This window comes from Chiloscyllium punctatum, chromosome 18, assembly GCF_047496795.1.
Source record: "Chiloscyllium punctatum isolate Juve2018m chromosome 18, sChiPun1.3, whole genome shotgun sequence".
NCBI lineage: Eukaryota > Metazoa > Chordata > Chondrichthyes > Orectolobiformes > Hemiscylliidae > Chiloscyllium > Chiloscyllium punctatum.
Window position 1 is genome coordinate 77628759 of NC_092756.1, and position 19617 is coordinate 77648375.

Consider the following 19617-nt stretch of genomic DNA (forward strand, 5'->3'; position numbering starts at 1 on the left):
GAATTACCGCTTCTGGCCATTGTACTGAGACATTGTAACAAAAATGTTATAATTACTATTGAAAAGTAATGGTCAGGAAGCTCATCACCCTATAGCCAAGGCCATCAAATAAGAGCCCATCCGGCTCAGATTCCCCCTCCATGTCAGCAGCTTAGGATGAATTGGAGGCTTCTTTCTCCATCGTCTCTACTTGTGGCTGAAATGCCTCCTTGTGGATGGGATGGGGATGTGGGGGTGGCAGTTGGTGGGTGGGGTGGAGTGTGATTTAGTGATGCGGTTTGGAGGGGGGGGGGGGGGCGAGGGGGGGAGCTTTTCTCTGCAGGCTGCTGTGCCTGTCATTATAATTTTCCAAAATTCTCTAACTATTACAGCAGTTTCAACAGATCAGAAGTCACTTGTAACTTTGCTTTTCAAGAAGGGAGAGAGAGAAAAATGGAACCACAGTTAGCCTGACGTTAGTCTTCAGGAAAATATAATACACTTAAGAAATCATTGTAGAATCAAACAAAATCAGCATGGTTTTATGAACTGTGCTTTACAGGTTGGTGAGAGATTTTTTTAAGTAAGTTGTAACTAATTGTAGTTAAGGTAGATAAGGGAGAACCAGTAGATGTAGTATCTTGGATTGCTAAAAGGTATTTGATAAAGTGTCACATGAAAAGTCAATGCACAAGATAAAGGCTTGTGGAGTTGGTGGTTATATGTTAATCTGGAGGGCAGTTTTTATTTTAATTTGAAATGCGACAAATGAACATTGATTTGCAGTTCTTCTTCACACACTGCCTGTGTCCTGCTCATCACCTTCATCAGCACGATTATGATGTCACTGTGTGCTCATTGCAACTTGCAACATCGGTCTCAGCATCCTCAGCTGTAAGGTACCCCAGCACCAGGACTGGAACATAGAATGCTCCAATTGTGAGACTGTTACCAGGAGAGGATTATCCAGGCTGTGAACACCAATCAGAGCTCAGTCAATGATAGCAGCTAAGATTAGTGCTGGTCATCCTTCAGGGCAACTCAAAGGTACTTTCTGGCTTTACATATCCACCCTTCTAGGAGGAACATTGGCCAAGGTGCAGAAGGCATTTGTTAGAATGGCATCAGGATTGCGGGATACTCGTGGTCTAGACAGACTGGAGCATTTGGGATTGTTCTCCTCAAGGTGTTAAAAATTGTGGTGGATTTTGTAAGGGTAGAAATTGAGAAACTTTATAGTAGGGTTGATAAACAGAGGAGAAAGATTGAAGAGAAATATGCAAAAGAGCCAGGAGTGCAATGAGTGTTTATTTTCACTCAGTCTGTTGATGTGATCTGAAAGGACAGTACAAGCAGGTTCAATAATAAGCTTCAATAGAAAGTTGAATAAATACTTGAAGGGCAGAAATTTGCAGGGCGACCAGAGAAATGGCAACAGAGTATGGCTAACTTAATAGCTCTTTCAAACATTACTACTCTTGAAATGATGCGCTCTGTATCAATTTCCAGGTCATTATATCAATAAAATTGATGATATGGTGTCAGTGTCAAACACTTGCCAGACAGGCACACAATAGTGTAGAAACAGATTAAATCTCCCTCTACACATGTTCTGTTAAACACTCACAGGGCAGGTAAACAATGGTTAGAAACAGAGTAAAATTCCCTCTCAGTGCTGTACGGATAGAGCCATCAGAGTGAAATTGTTCCCATTGATGGAATGGGGAGAAACATAGGACATCAATTGAAAATGACTAGCAAAAGAACTGAAGGTGACATGAGGAACGTTTTGTTTTACACAATGAGTGATTAAATCTGAACTGTGCTGTCTCAGGGTGTCTTGGAAGCTGATGCAATCATGGCTTTTGGGAGGGAATTGGATAGCTATCTAAAGAGGAACATTTGTAATATTAAGGAGGAAAGGACAGGGGAGTGGGACTAGCTGAGTTACTCTAATCAGGGTCAGCATGGACAGAACAGAGTGACTAACCTTCTTTTGTGCAGTAACCAGTCCAGGAAACTATGTTAATACTGACCCTTGGAATTCTTTCAAAGAGCTGATACAGACAAGAAGGACTGAATGGCATGTTTGTGATCATGCATGATCGCATGAAAGTGCCTCCTCTGCTCTGCCAAACAAGGGTCATAGTTTGCTCACTAATGAAGTGAACATCAGTTCCTTGTATAGGGACTAAAGTGCCTAGTGGCTGCTGTGGTTCCTGTTCCCATTGGTCAGTACTGACAAGACCAATCCTAACCATTCGTGCAAGTTACGCATTGGTTAATTATTTCCTACAATTACTGGATATCCTGGCCCTGATATGCCGGCTTCTGACCTCCAGGCCCAAACCCTGACCCCAGCTCTCTCTCCCTGACCTCCCTCACCAAAACCTGATATCTCCATAGCTAATCATTGCCTCCTTCAATCTCCCGATTCTTCTGGCCTCCATTAATTTACTGTATGACCCTCGATATCTTTGTCATCCCTGAACATTCTATCTCTAACTCACCTAGTCCTCTCCAACTCCCAAATACACCCCTGCCCCATCACTTTCCTCTACCCTTGCAAACCTCTGCATCCAAACCTTACCATTTTGGTCTCTATTGAAGGAAGAAAGAGGGTCTTTAGATCTTTGCAATGTGGAAACAATCAGTGAGTCCCAGAAATGGCACACCACTGAATTTAACCTCCATGTATCTGCTTAAATCCTGAAGCAAAGTGTCAGGCCAAACAGAGACACAGAATGGTTGCAGCCCAAGAGGAGGTTATTAAGACCACTGTTTTTCCTGTGTTTTCACCACAACTTTGGACATTTCTTTCCTTTTCAGGTAACAGTCCAATTCCTTCTTGAATTTCTCAATTGAATCTGTTTCAACCACAATAGTGCATTCCAGGTTCCAACCAGTCACTGCATGCAAATGCTTTTCCTCATTCCACCATTGTTATTTGTCTTTGGTGCCTCCTCTTCTTGTCCTTTTCACCAATGGGAAATGTTTCTCCTTATCCACTCTGTTCAGACCCCTCATTATTTTGAACACCTGTGTCCAAATCTTCTCTCAATTCTCTCCAAATAAAAAACAGTCCTAACGTTCCAGTCTTTCAACAGAACTGAACTTGCTCATCTTGGAACTATTCTTGTGAAGCTTTTATGTCCTTACTCTGCAATGATTTCACGTGTCTAAAGTACGCTGCCCAGAACTGCATGCATGTCTCACTTGGTCTGGATGGGATGTATCTTAGGTACTGAGAGAGTAAAGTTGAACATTGTACAGGGTTCCCCTAATACTTGAGAGTGGTACAGACAAATATATGAAATAGGAGCAGAAGTAGACCATTCTGCCCCTCAAGCCTACTCTGCCATCCAGTAAAATCATGGCTGATCTTCTTATCTCCCCTCCATAACCAGAACTCCTTTAAACTGCACAGCTGATGCATTAGTTTCACGTAGGGACCTCAGAGGTTCACGCAGCAGAAAGAAAAATCGGAAGGAATGTCATAGAGGTATCCAGCATTCGGTCCAACTCATTCATGCCGACAAGGTATCCCAACCTCATCTACTCCCACTTGTCAGCACTTGACCTGTATCCCTCTAAACCCTTCCTATTCAGAAACCCATCCGGATGTCTTTTAAATGTTGTAATTGTACCAGCCTCCACCACTTCCTCTGGCAGCTCATTCCATACATGCACCACCCTCTGTGTGAAAAGGTTGCTGCTTTAAATATTTCCCCTCTCGTCCTAAATCTATGCCTTCTACTTCTGGACTCCCCCCACCCCAGGGAAAATATCTTGTCCATTAACCCTATCCATGTCCCTTATGATTTTATAAACCTCTAGAAGGTTATCCCTCAGCCTCTGATGCTCCAGGGAAAACAGCCCCAGCCTATTCAGTCTCTCCTGAAAGCTCAAATCCTCCAACCCTGGCAACATCCTTGTAAATCTCTTCTGAATCCTTTCATGTTTCAGAACATTCTTCCTATAGGAGGGAGACTAGAATTGCACACAATATTCCAAAAGCAGCCCAACCAATGTCCTGTACAGCTACAACATCATCTCCCAACCTATATTCAATGCTCTGACCAATAAAGCATACCAAACGCCTTCTTCACTGCAGTTCTGTCATGTGATTTAAAGTACAATCCCTAGGATATGGCTTTGTGTCATCATTTACCCAACTGAGTTATTTGCTATCAGATTTACTCTTCTTTTGAAAGAAGAGGGAAATTGTGGGCAAGTCAAACATTTAATGTTGCCCCTTTCATTTAGAGGATGCCTTGTATGATCATGACGCTACAAGCTACAAATATAGAAAGTACAGGTCATCCTCATTTAACGTTGTCCATTTAATGTTATTTTACTTTATCATTAAGTTAATGGGACCTATGCTATTTTTGATTAATGCAAGATTTATTTTAAGATCATTCCTTGTGCAGCCAAGTGGCCAACGGCAAACAACAAGGGCCAACTGTTAGGTTCCCTTCTTGAGATTCTTACACACTTGGTGCAACTGCAATATGCTAACTTCTGTGAACAGCTACAATTTATTTAGCAAATACAAGCTTTTGGAGGATCACTTAACACTCTTTGCGATGCTTGCAGAGCATGTCAAGAGAGACGTCCAGAACAAGGGGACCGTCCTCTCTTTATACAGGGTTTTATATCACAGTCAGTCATGCATGCAAGACACAACCCCCTGTCACTCTCCCATAGTCACGTGCCACCCAAAAGCAATGTGAAGTGATTAGACTAATTCTCAAAACAATGTATGATTAGGTTATTTCTTAAAACAGTGTGTGATTAGGTTGTTCCTTAAACTGCATCATTTACAGAGTATGATTAGATTGTCACATCCTGCCTGCAAGACAGAAAAACAACCCCCCCCAATTTCTTACATGTCAGCAGAACAAATTATCCCTCTAACACATTCTCCCCGTGTCAGTGTGGGTTTCCTCCGGGTGCTCAGATTTCCCCCCACAGTCCAAAGATGTGCAGGTTAGGTGATTTGGCCATCCTAAATTGCACGTAGTGTTAGGGGTAAATGTAAGGGAATGAGTCTGGGTGGGTTGCTCTTCAGAGGATCGGTGTGAACTTGTTGGACCAAAGGGCCTGTTTCCACAGTGTAGGGAATCTAATCTAATCTAATCTAATCTCACAACATAAACTCAGCTAAACAGTTTCTGCAAGCAAGGCCTGATGGAATGCAAAGATGCCAAGGTTACCATAGATCAAAAACAAACAAGGACTAGCTCAGGGGAACAGGAGTGCCCAAAAACTCATTAACAGATATTCAACCTCTGAGTGAAAGGATGACACTTTAGAACTAAGATGAAGAGAAATTTCTTAAACCAAAAAATTGTTAATCTGTGGAACTCATTGCTGCAGAAGGTTGTGGAGGCCAAGTCATTGAGTGTACTTAAGACAGACGGAGATAAATTCTTGATTAGTAATGGCATCAAAGGTCACCTCTCACTGTTCTGAACTCCCAGCCTGTCAATCTATTCCCATAAAATAACCCACTTATTCCAGGTGTCAATCTAGTAAACATTCTCTGAACTGCCTCTAATGCTTTACATTCTTCTTTAAATAAGATCTGCAAACAGCTTTGGAGATGTGTTTTCACCAATGCTGTATATAATTGGAACATTAACAACCTTACTTTATATTCAATTCCTCTTGTAATGAAGGACAGCAAGACATTAGCGTTCTTGCTTACACGATGAACCAGCATGCTAATGTTTTATGTCTCATGTGCAAGGGCACCTAAATCTCTCTCTACCTTGGCATTCCGTAATCATTGTCCATTTAAATAGCACTCTGCTTTTCAATTCTTCATATCAAAGTGAACAACTTCACATTTTTCCATATTACACTCCTTTACCCAGATTTTTGCCTACTGATGTCTGTCTGAAACCTCCTTTATATCCAAACTGTTTTGATGATAGCTATGAATTTAGCCACCATACCTTGGATCTCTTCTACAATTGATATAAATTGTAAATCATTGAGGATCCAGCACAGATCCCAGCAGGAATCTACTCATCACATCCTGCCAATCAGACAAAGGCTCATTTATTCATATTCCCTGTTTATAGCCAGCCAGCAGTGTTACATTTGTGCTAATATTACCCTTACACCATGAGCTCTTATTTTCTGCAAAAATCTTTTTGATGTGGTATCTCATCTGGAAATATGAACACAGTACATCTACAGGCTCTGCTTCTTCTCGGTGCATGTTATTCCTTCAAAAAAATTACAAAACATTGGTTAAACAAAGTTGCCTTATTTATGAAACCATACTAATTTTTCCCTTGAATTTTTCCAGCGCATAGCTGTAATCTTTTTAACGATCGATCCTACCATCTTGCCCATGGTAGAAGTCAAGCTACCTGGTCTTCCCTGTTTTCTGGCTCCCTCACTTCTTGAATAGAGAGGTTATATTTGCTACTTTCCAGTCTGATAGAATCTTGCCAAAGAACTGAATGATCACAAATGTAGTATCCCTATTTAAAAAGGGTTATAAATCTGGTAAATACAACTTCTTCAACTTAACATCATTGGTATGATTGCCAGTTGGCCACAGGTTGGGATCGGAAATCCTACGTGACTGGCTATTTTGCTGGTTCAGCCATGATCAGCCCTAAATATCTCCAAGGAAACAACCCAGGGTTTGGGGTTGGGTTTGGAACAGCCTCCCGCAAGTGGTAGCTGGCCAATTCAGGGACCTCGGTTTCCCACACTGAATCTAATTTCCAGTCAGCAGCTAGACCAAAACATGGCCAGTGAATGAGGGTGTTGTCATGATGGAAAGTGGGAAGGGAGTTGTCTGTGAGGGAACCCCTCTTCCTAAAATCCATATTCATCATGGTCTCTCGGCCTCCGCTAGCCACTTCTTGAAGGAGCTCCTTCTGGCTCTTGTGGTTGGTTTATTGTTTAAATGTAAGTGAAAAAATAGTCTATTATTTCCATCAGGGGGCAGCTCCTTTAAGAATTGGTAGCTCCTGCTGATGGCGCCTCAGATATGCCAATGCTGATAGGTCTCCAGCCTAAATTGAACATCAAGACCATTCTATAGCCATCCGCTGACTGACACTTCAGAAATGGAGGGGGATACGACATGAATTTGCCATGTGGAATCCAGAACAGGAACTGATCATAAGACCACAAGAAATAGCTACAGGAGGAGGGCGTTCAGCCCCAAAGCCTGCTCCTCCATTCAATAGGATCTGGGTTGAGCCATCATTACTCACGCCCTGTCTTCTGCCGTTTCTCCATAACCTTTGATTCCTGAACCTATCTATCTCAGCCTTAAATGTACACAACAATTCTGCCCCACAGGCCTTTGTGGCAAGGAATTCTAAATACTCTCAATCCTCTGAGAGAATAAACTCTTCGTCATCTCAGCCTTAAATTGGTGCCCCTCTATTCTGAGACTGTGTCCTAGACTTCTGGTCCTAGACTCACCCATGAGGAGAAATATCCTCTCAGCATTTACCCTGTCAAGTGTCTTAAGAAGCCTATATGTTTCAATGAGATCACCTCTCTTTGTTCTAAATTTCAGTGAGTAGAATCCCAACATGTTTAGAGTCATATTATTGAGGTGTACACCACAGACCCCTTGGTCCAACTCGTCCATCCAGACCAAATATCCCAACCCAATCCAGTCTCACCCGCCAGCACCCGGCCCATATCCCTCCAAACCATTCCTATTCATATACCCATCCGGATGCCTTGCTCATTAGACGGTTCCTTCACACTAGGGGTTATCTTAGTGAATCTTCTCTAAGCTGCCTCCAATAAATAAGGGGACCAAAACGGAGTACACCAGCTGTGGTCTCACCAGCATCTCGTACATTTGCAGTAAGATTTCCCTACTTTTATACTCCAACTCGCTTGAAATCAGGGCCAAGATTCCTTTCTTTCCAATTATTTAACCTATTTTACTAATTAACTTGTTCAGAGATGTTATTACTGTTACGGACCAGACCAAACCCCCTCAACACATTTCAAGGAGATAACCTCAATCCTAACATTTACTTATTAAGTGCCAGGCACTGTTCCGGATGCAAGTCGATTGGTCAAAGTATCAGGTTTGAAACAAAACGCACTTTATTCATACACTATAGTTAAAACACAAACAAAATAAAAAGAGAAGAAAAGAATTGGCTTAACTGTATGTATTGAAATACTGAACAAAATAATAAACTACCCATCATCTGTTCCAGTATAGTAACATCCCATAAGCATCACTTCCTGATGAAGGGCATCTGCCTGAAACATTGATTTTCCTGCTTTTCGGGTGCTGCCTGACCTGGTGTACTTTTTCAGCATCACACTCTCGACTCGCACAAGCATATCCTTGGCAAAGGCAAATTAGGTAACACAGAGTTTCTCACATGCAATTTTAGCAGTAGGAAGAGAGCCCCAGCTTTTAGCTATAGCAGCGAATGGAATAAGAGCTTCAACATCCAGCTTCAAGACCCCAGCAATTGTAGAAAGCTAAAAATCCTGGTTCTGTGGCATCTTGACCCGACTCATGCAGGCTCCTTGTATTGTTCCAACTTTAAAAGAAACCCAAGACCTCGCAAGCTGTTTACTTTATTGGCTTTGAGCAGACTGCTCGTCATCTCTGTCTCAACCTTTCTTCATAAAAGACCAAGACAAATACACCTCTTAAAGCTATGGTATGATTACATTACATACCTCTGAAGAAGCTGGGGCTTGAATCTGGGCATCTTAGCTCAGATGTAGGGATGCTACTACTGCACCACAGGAGGGCCCCCAGCCAAGATTCCATTAGCCTTCCTGATCACTTGCTGCACTTGTGTGCTAGCTCTCTGTGTTTCCTGCATCTGATGTCATAGAGTCATAGAGATGTACAGCACAGAAATGGAGCCTTCTGGCGAACTCGTCCATACCGACTAGACATTCTAAATTAATCTAGTCCCATTTGTCAGCATTTGGCCCATATCCCTCTAAACCCTTTCCTTTCATACACCCAATCAGATGCCTTTTAAATGTTGCAATTGTACCAGCCTCCACCACTTCCTCTGGCAGTTCATTCCATACATGCACCACCCTCTGTGTGAAAACGTTGCTCCTTAGGTCTGCTTTAAATCTTCTCCTTCTCACCTTAAACCTATGCCCTCTAGTTTTGGACTTCCCTACTCTGGGGAAAAGATTTTGGTGGGTTCACAATCCCAGAATGGAAATCTAAGCCAATAAGTTTAGGCAAATTGCCACTTGTAATCTGTGGGCTAATAAATGACAGCCAGCACAAATTTATTGAAGTCAAATCATGTTTGACAGAGGACAATTGAACTCTTGTTCATAGCAGGAACCTGCATGGGTAGTCTTTTAATATGGGGGAGGCTAATGTGCTGCAGTAAATCCATGTTATGGATACAAAATTGTCTAAGCAATCAATTACATAGAGTATTGGTGACCAGTTAATTTTCAGCCTGGAGGGATATATACCTTCATTTGCTGTAAGGATCAGTATTAGACAGATGGCTAATTGATTATTCAATTTCATGGCAGCAAGTGCTGAATTGTGATGACAATACAAATAAAATAAATGATTAGAATTTGTAACATAAAAATCATCAAAATTCTTTCATCAAAATGGAAGAATAAAATAAGAAAAGGACAGTACGGTTCCATGTACAAATAATTATGAATCATTACAAAAACAGGTCTCCATAATTTATTCCTGTGCTTTGCACCTTGTATTAGCCTTCATGTATCATATTATTAGGTTGAGTTCCTTAAATTTTCAATCATTTACACACAATTTGTGAGTTTTAAAAGTAGGGGACAGGGCTATCTTGTATTATAATTGTTCTACATCTTGTTTGCTTCTCACTTTAATTCCTTTGCACATTTATTTTAGTGTGGTTGTGGCAAGAGATAGTTGGAGTAGAAGGTCGGATTTGTGAGATTCCCGTCAAAGTACAGAGGTTTTTCTGCCTTTCAGCAAAGGAGCACACATGCACTTGTTTGATTGCAGCAGAGTAGCTTAGGTGCACATTACCTGGGATCAGTTCCGGGGCTTGTTTCTAAAGAACGCTGCTCTTTTTGGTACAAGTTAATGACCGGGACTTGGGACAATAGAATCATTTCAAAGTTTGTGGATGATATAGAACCTGGGACTTCAGTAAGCATTGAGGAGGATAGTAACATATTTCAGGAAGACTTAGTGCTGAAACAGCCAGACGCATAACGCATTATATTTAATGCAGTCAAGTGTGAAGTGTGTATTTTGATAGGCGAGGCAGTTTGAACTAAATGATAACGTTGCAAAAGTGATGCAGGAACAGAGAGACCACATGGTGCACACTTGTCTCCTTCAGAGGAGGCAGGTAAAGTTGAAAATGATGTTAAATAAAAACATATGGATGCTTCACTTTGTAAAGGTCTGGAGTGAAACAAACCAGGTTGGCATTGGATAAAACACTCAACAGATTTCAGCCATAGTACTGTGTATAGTTCCATTCACCACGTTACTGGAAGGATTGATTTCAGTAGAATGGAGATTTGAGGATGTTGTCAGATACTGGAGAATTTTAACTCTTGAGGAAAGTTTGGATAAGCTAGGGTTGTTTTGCCTGGAACTGGGAAGGCTGAAGGAAGATTGAATTGAGGTGAATAAACATGTGAGGGACCGAGAGAGAGATGCCAGGAAAGACTTATTTCTATTAGCAGTGATGTCAATAACCATGGTAGAGAAATTTTCATTAATTAGTGTACTAAAGCAAAACCAGGTTGGAGGGGAGTGTTTTTGAGGTCTAGCGCATGAAGACAGGCTCTTCAGCCCAACTTGCCCATGCTGTCCAGTTTTGATTTATAACTAGTCCCATTTGCCTGCATTTGATCCATATCCCTCCATACCTATCCCATCCACCTACCTGTCTAAATGTTTCTTAAATGATGGAATTGTACTCAGTTCCACAACTGCTTCTGGCAGCTCACTGCAGACACTCACCACCCTCTGTGTGAAAAAATTGCCCTTCTGGACCCTTTTGTATCTCTCCTCCCTCAACTTAAACTTCTGCCCTCTCACTTTAGACTCTCCTACTATGGGGAAAAGCTGTTGGATATCTACCTTATCTATGTCTCTCATAATTTTATATACTTCAATAAGGTTGCCCCTCAGTCTTCAACGCTACAGGGAATAAAGTCCCAGCCTATCAGTCCTTTCTGTATAAAACAAACCTTCCAGTCCAGGTAGCATCTGAGCAAGTCTTTCCAGCACTCTTTCCAATTTAATAATATCCTTTCTACAACAGGGTGACCAGAACTGCATGCAGTACTCCATATGTGGCCTCACCAACGTCTTGTATAGCTGCAACAAAACATCTCATCTCCTTTACTTAGTGCTCTGACCAATGAAAGATAGCATGCCAAAAGCATTCTTCACCCCCCCCCCCTGTCTACATGTGACTCCATTTTTAAGGAGCTATGAACCTGTATCCCTAGATCTCTTTGTTCCACAACACTCACCAGGGCCCTACCATTGACTGTGTAAGTCCTGCCCTGGTTTGCTTTACCAAGATGCAACAACTTGCATTTATCTAAATTAAACTCCATCTGCCATTCCTCAGCCCCTGCCCCAGTTGATCAAAATTTAGCTGCATCCCCAGATAACCTTCACTGTCCACTGGAGCACCAATCTTGGTGTCATCTGCAAACTTACTAACTTCCTAAATTCTCATTCAATCAATTATATAATTGACAAATAACATTGGGCCCAGCGCCAATCCCTGTGGCACACTGCTGGTCATAGGCCTCCAGTCTGAAAAACAACTCTCTACCATGACCCCCTGTATTCTACCATCAAGCCAATTTTGTATCCAGTTGGCTAGCTGTCCCTGGATCCTGTGAGATTTAACCTTACTCCGCACCCTACTGTGTGTTACCTTGTCAAAGACTTCGCTAAAGTCCATGTGAATGACGTCAACCACACTTTCTTGGTCACCCCTTCAAAATACTCAGTCAATTTTGTGAGACATGATTCCCACGAACAAAGCCATGCTGACTAATCCAAATGAGACCTTGCCTCTCCAAATGCCTGTAGATCCTGTCTCTCAGAACACCTTATAACAACTTGCCCACCATGGACATAAGGCTTACTGGCCTGTAGTTCCCAAGCATTCCCTGCAGCCTTTTTAAAATAATAGCACAATTTTTGCCATCGTTCAGTCTTTGGGCATTTCACCCATGGCTGTTGATGATACAAATGTCTCTGCTAGGAGCCCTGCAATTTTCTCCCTGGCCTCCCACAGAGTCCTGAGATACACTTCATCAGGTCCCAGGGATTTATCTACTTTTATGTGGTTTAAGACTTCCAGCTCCTCCTCTTTTGTAATATGGACGCTCTTCAAGGCATCACTATTTACTTCCCCAAGCTGTCTAACATCCATACCTTTCTTGATGATAAATACTGACGAGAAATATTCACTTAGAATCTCATCCATCTCTTGTGGCTCTACACGTAGATGACCTTATTGATCTTTTAAGAGGCCCTATTCTCTCCCTAGTTACTCTTTTGCCCTTCACGTACTTGTCGAATCTCTTTGGATTCTCCTTTACCTTATCTGCCATTACCATCTCGTGTCTCCTTTTATCCCTCCTGATTTCTCTCTTAAATATACTCCTTCCTCAAGGAACCCACTTGATCCCAGATGCCTGTATGTTAATTTTTCTTTCATCCAGTAAATGGTGGGAATCTGGAACTCACTACCTGAATGACTGGGATGAACAGAAACCCTCATCTCATTTATAATTGTGTTTGGAGTCACAGTTGCAATAATGCAATCTACAATGCTGTGGACCCAAGAACTGGAAAGTGGGATTAAAATAGGTGATGCTTTGTCAGCTGCCACCGATGCGATGGGTTAATTGGCTTCCCCCTGTGGTGTAAACTTTCAATGTTTCACTGTTTTCTTATAGCAAGGAATTTATGCTAAATTTTCATAAGTCACAACTTATTCCACAGTTAAAGGGTATGCAATTTTGGTCACTACACTAGGAACGCAGGAGATAGGAGCAGGAGCAGGCCATATAGCCCCTTAGTGGTTCAACTCATTCATACTAATCTTCTACCTCAACACCAATTTCCATCACTATCCCTCCCTTTTATTGATAACTCTAATATCTAGAAATCTATTGTCTTTGTCTTGGACATAACCAATAACAACCACCACAGCACCATGGAATAGAGAATTCCAAAGATTCACAGCTTACTCATGAAAAAATTTGTCCTTATCTCTGTTATAAAGGGTCTTCCCTTTTTTTGGAGACTGTGCATCCTCCAAACTGTGGAAACATCCTTCCCGCATCTACCCTGTAAGAAGTTTCTTTGTTTGTTTCAATGCAAAAGTCCTTTAAAGAAGGAAACCTGTCATCCTTACCTGGTCTAGCCTATATTTGACACCAGACTCTTAGCAATGCGTTTGACTTTTAATTTGCCTTTTGGCAATTAAGGCTGGGCAATGAATGCTAGCATAGCCAGCAATGGTCACACCCCATGAATCAATAAGAAATTTAAAAATGAGATCACCTCACATTCATCTAAACTCTAGAGAATGTAATCCCAATCTCCTTAATATGGAGGGATGCCAATGTCTGAGGTAAGATAATTACTAGAATGGTAGCAGGCATGAAAGGCTGATGTTGGGAGAATTAAGAAGTTACTCTCATTAGAGTAATGGAGAACAAGAGGAGCAAAGTATGGCAGATGCTGGAAATCTAAAATAAAACTAGAATATACCGGATGTCTTCAGCAGGTCGGTTACCATCTCTGAAGAGAGCACTTAGTTAATATTGTAGTCATCAACCACAGATGCTCTCAAACCTGTTGTGTTTTCCCACTATTTTCTGTTTTACTCATAGATGTTCACAGAGCAAGTGGAAGCCATTTAGCCCATCATGTCTGTGCTGGTTATCAAAGATGTGACTATTTTTCAAGTTCTTTGCAATAGCCCTGGAGGCTACAGCAATGCACGTGAATATTTAAATACTGCTTAAATGTTGGAAGAGTTTCTGACTCAACCATCCTTTCAGACATGAATTCCAACAATCCCACCGCCCTCTAGTGAAAAAAACCTCTACTCAACGCTCCTCACTGCCTTCTACTTTTATCTTAAACCTATTTCCCTTGGTTATTATCCCCCCTACTTAGTGAAACAAAATGCCTTCCTATTCATTCTATCTATGCTTCATATAATCCTATGCATCTCGATCTGGTCCCCTCTCAACTGCTTGAAGGAAACCACAGCCTGTCCGTACTTCCCTCATAGTGCAGACCCGTCAGCCCAGGAAACACCCTCCTCTCTATGCCCTTTCTCGTGCAAACACATCCTTCTATAGCACACCGCATCCTTCAGAATGCACACGGTACTCCATCTGTGGCCGCGCAAACAGTCCCTGCTCTTCTATGTCTCAGCTAATGAAGGCAAGCATCCTATGTCATAATCACATTATCTACCTGCCCTGCTACATTCAGAGATCCGTGGATTAATCACACCAATCTCAGATCTTTCCTACTTTCCAGGGCTCTACCATTCATGGTGTAAGCCTTGCTTTATAAGCCCTCCCCATGTCTATTATCAAACACTTCTCCAGACTGAATCGGCCACCTGAGCAGTCAATTGATATAAAATCAGTACAGTACAGAAGAGAACATTTGACCCATTTTTTAGTTTGTACCATCAAAACTACACTAGTTCCACTTTCCAGGACTAGGCCAATAGCCTCATTATATTTCAAGTGCTCTTTCAAGTATTTTTAAAGGCGAGAGGTTATCCACTTCAAATACCCTTCGAGGCACTGCATTCCAGACACCCACTCCACTCTGCATGAAAATAATTTTCCTCACATTTTATTTAAATATGCTGCCTCCCACCTTAGAAGTGTTCTTTTTTACTGACCTTTCAGCTGAGGTGTACAGCTGCTTTCTAACCACCCTGCCTGTGCCTTCATAATCTCATACACCCCTCAACCTTTTCTGCTTCAAAGAAAACAATCCAAACTTATCCAGAAGCAAATACTGAAATTGCTGGAAAATCTCAGCAGGTTTGGCAGCGTCGGTGGAGAGAAATCAGAGTTAACGTTTCAGGTCCAGTGATCCTTTTTCAGAACTTACCCAGCCTCTCTTCATAGCTAAAGCAATCCTTTCCAGGCAACATTGTGGTGAATCTGTTCTGCATCACCTCCAATGAAATCACATCCTGTAGTGCAGTAACCAGAGTTGCACATAGTATTCCAGTTGTTAGGCATGATCTCCCTCTGACAAAGTCACACTGACAAACCCTGAACAATCCCTCTATAAATGGAAATTAATTCTCTCCATCAGAATTTTCTCCAGTAGTCACTACTCGCTGGTCTGTAATTCTCTGGTTTTACTTTATTCCCTTGAATATTGGAGCCTTCAGTCCTTTGGCGCCTCTCCCATGGTCAGAGAGGAATTAAAACTTTGAATCAGGTGGCTTCCTCTCTTGTCTCCCACAACAGCCTGGCATACAACTCATGCAGTCCTGGGAACTTGTCCATTTTTAAGCTTGCCAAAATGTCCAATATCTTTTCACTCTATACATCAATCTGATGAAGAACCTCAGAATCCCCCTTGCCGAATCCTGTACCAAAATTCCCCTCCTTCTGAGTGAAGACAGGTGTGAAGTAATTGTTTTAGACTCTACCAATATCTTCTGACTCCAGGCACACATTTCCCCTTGGTCCCCAATGGGTCCTGTTCTATCTATGGTTATCCTGTTCCCCTTAATATACATGTAGAAAGCTATGATATTTATTCTCTTTAATCTTGCCAGTGTTTTTTTTTCTTGACCCCTCTTCCTAATTGGTTTCTCCCCCTGCACATTTTACACTTAAGGATCACTGTTGATTTGCTTGCTTTGTGCCTGTTACACATAAGGGCGGCACGGTGGCACAGTGGTTAGCACTGCTGCCTCACAGCGCCAGAGACCCGGGTTCAATTCCCGCCTCAGGCGACTGACTGTGTGGAGTTTGCACGTTCTCCCCGTGTCTGCGTGGGTTTCCTCCCACAGTCCAAAAGATGTGCAGGTCAGGTGAATTGGCCATTGCTAAATTGCCCGTAGTGTTAGGTAAGGGGTAGGGTAGGGGTAGGGGTATGGGTGGGTTACGCTTCGGCGGGGCGGTGTGGACTTGTTGGGCCGAAGGGCCTGTTTCCACACTGTAAGTAATCTAATCTAATCTAAAACAAAGAGCAGGGGTGGGCAATTCACCATCTCAAGCCTGCTCTGTTATTTATTATGATCAATGGCTGATCTCATCTCAGCTTCAATTCCATTTTCCCGCCTGCTCCCTTAAATCATTACTAATTAAAAGTCTGTCTCTTCCTTTTCATCCAGTTCTGACTATTCCTAGATACCAACCACTGGTTTCTCCTACATTTCACCGTAAGTGGAACATATTAGGCCTGTACTCCCAGAGTTACTTTTTGAATGCTTTCCACTGCTGTGCTATAGATATGCCCTCAAGTAGCTGTCAATGCATTTTCCCCAAATCCCAAAACCTCCTTTCACTCGTCGTCTTTTTACATTTCCTTAACAAACTTAAAACTTACGATATTGTGGTCGCTACTACTAAAATGCTCTCCCATTGCCTCCTTGAAAACCTGCCTGCTTTGTTCCCCAGAATTAGGTCCAGTTATGCACTGTCTCTGTAAGACCAACTAAAAGTTGATACAACAAAGCTCTTCTGCAAAACATTTCAAGTAATCTTCCCTAAACACTGTATACAATGATTTTTCTCAATTAATGTTGGGGAAGTTGAAATCCCCTCATCTAGTTACCTGATTATTACACTTATACATTTCAGTGAATTGTCTACATGTCTGCTCCTCAATTGCTTGTTGACTGTTTGGGATCCTCTAATATACTCTATCAATGTGACAGCCCTTTTTTTTCTCAGATTTACCCACAAAGCCTCATTTGATAAACCATCCAAGAAATTGAAGATCTTTTCCCTGGGGCGAGAGTGTCCAGAACTCGAGGGCATAGGTTTAGGGCGAGAGGGGAAAAATTTAAAAGGGACCTAAAGGGCAACGTTTTCACGCAGAGGGTGGTGCGTGTATGGAATGAGCTGCCAGAGGAAGTGGTGGACGCTGGTACAATTACAACATTTAAAAGGCATCTGGATGTGTATATGAAAAGGAAGGATTTAGAGGGATATGAGCCAAGTGCTAGCGAATGGGACTAGATTAGGTTAGGATATCTGGTCAGCATGGATGAAGAGTCCGTTTCAGTGCTGTACATCTCTATGACTGTATACCGTCTCCCCTTACTGCAGTAACTGACTCAATTAATAATGTGACACCACCTCCTCTTTTACATCTTTCCCTGTGCTACCTAAAGATCCTACACTCCAGAATATTGAATATCCAGTCCTATTCCTCCCTCAACCAAGTCTTTGTAGTGGCAGTTTACAACTATTCTCCTCATTATTTAACATTCTGCCAATTTCATGTCATGCACAAATCTCTTGATCATACCCCGACAGTTATGTCCAAATCATTGCTATAGACTACAATTCTAAATGACCCAGCACCAAGCCCTGTGGGACCCCACTGGAAACAGGCTTTCAGTTACAGAAAGATCCCTCTACCATCAATCTTTGCTTCCTTCCTGTCGACCAGTTTTGGATCCAACATGCCACTTTATTTTGAATCACCTTTTTGATCAGTTCCCATAAGGGGCCTTATCAGAAGTCTCACTAAAGTCCATGTATACAACCTCAAATGCATAACCCTCATTAACAGTCCTCATATTTAATTTTTAAAAATGATTACATTTGTCAAATATGACATTTCCTTAACAAGTGCATGCTGACTATTCCTGATTAATCCGTGGCTGTCCAACTGCAGATATATTCTGTCATTCAGAATTCTTTCCAATAACTTCCCCACCACTGAGGTTAGACTGACTAGACTGTAATTCCTGCCTATCCCTTACTCTCTCTTTAAAGAATGGTGTCGACAATGTGAGCAATCCTCTGGCAATTACTGTCAGAGGCCTGGATATCTCCTCAGTTGTATACGTCAACAACCTTAGATACTTCTCATCTGGGCTTGTGAATTTATCTACTTCTGAGGATGTTAAACCGTCATGTATCTCCTATCGCTGTCTGTTAATATCTCCTATCATTGTCTGTTAATTTCTTCTAATATTTCAGTATACTGCACTCCAGTGTATTAACCATATTATCCTTTTTGATTGTGAAGAATGGCACAAGGTAGTTATTGAGGACTGCACTGTCTTCTGGGGCCACTCACAGTTTTTAATTTAATTTTGAAAGGAGATTTAATAGAGATGGTCCAAACTGGGCTCCTTGTACACCTTCCCACAATGTCTGTGCCCAGCTCCCCGCCCCACCTCCCCACCTACTCACTGATGTTCCTTGCCCCATATGGAGATCCCCATTCAAATACGCCAGCCCCAAACTCTACTTCTCCAACCTGCTATAAAACAATCTGAACTTGCTGGTCCTGGACTCTGGGAAAGGTTTGTAGTCCCAGTCTGGTCACTGTTATTATTGGCACAACAAGTGAACGTGATTGGCAGGCCAATATTCGTCCCGAGTCCCATTAGATTAGATTACTTTACAGTGTGGAAAAGGGCCCTTCAGGCCAACAAGTCCACACCGACCTGACGAAGCGCAAACCACCCCTAATACTACAGACAATTTAGCATGGCCAATTCACCTGACCTGCACATCTTTGGTCTGTGGGAGAAAACTGGAGCACCCGGAGGAAACCCACGCAGACACGGGGAGAATGTGCAAACTCCACACAGCCTGAGGTGGGAATTGAACCCGGGTCTCTGGCGGTGTGAGGCAGCAGTGCTAACCACTGTGCCATCGTGCCGCCCACTAAAACAAAAACAGTTTGAGTAAATGAGGAGAGCTTTCCTTTCATACATTGGCAGAAAGGTTGAACAACAAACTATTATGATCATGATTGGACAGCCTGAAGGAAATAAATGGAAAGATTTCTCAACGTCACCCAAAGAATGAGAGGGACACACACACACACACACACCAACTGTTGTCGTTATAGATGGGCCTCGCTTAGGAGGAATATCGGTCTCAGAGAGCTGACATTGACCACACCTCGGTCTAGATTAGAGTGGTTCTGGAAAAGCACAGCAGGTCAGGCAGCATCCGAGGAGCAGGAAAATCGACATTTCGGACAAAAGCCCTATATCAGGAATAGAGTTTTTTGCCTAGATGACCACACCTCAGGCAGGGTGAATAACCTGAATGTTTCCTTTTCTTTTGGCTGTTTCTTTTATTTCTGCTTTTTTTTTAATCCTCTCTTTTGTATATTAAGATGACACTGGAAAAGGGCATATTTGTACACTTTTCGCATACTCCTGTATTCCTGTACTTGAGTCCATGTGACAATAAAATCCAAATCTAAAGAGAAGAGATATTGAGAAGTTGAGCCCTTCATGGTAACCTCACCTGGTGTGAGAATTGAACCCTACGCATTGCTAACCGGCCAACTGAGCTAACAAACTCTCTTAAATGCACAGAACATATGCAATCAGATTGATGTACAAGTGGCAAATAAAGAGGTAAATTATTTACATCTCATCACTATGA

The 19617-nt window shown here is 42.1% G+C and overlaps 1 protein-coding gene across 6 annotated transcripts in view; it reads left to right on the forward strand.

Moving 5' to 3' along the window:
* Positions 1–19617, forward strand: part of triobpb (TRIO and F-actin binding protein b) — a 373748-nt gene that overhangs the window by 16999 nt on the left and 337132 nt on the right. The gene's annotated exons all lie outside the window — the stretch shown is intronic.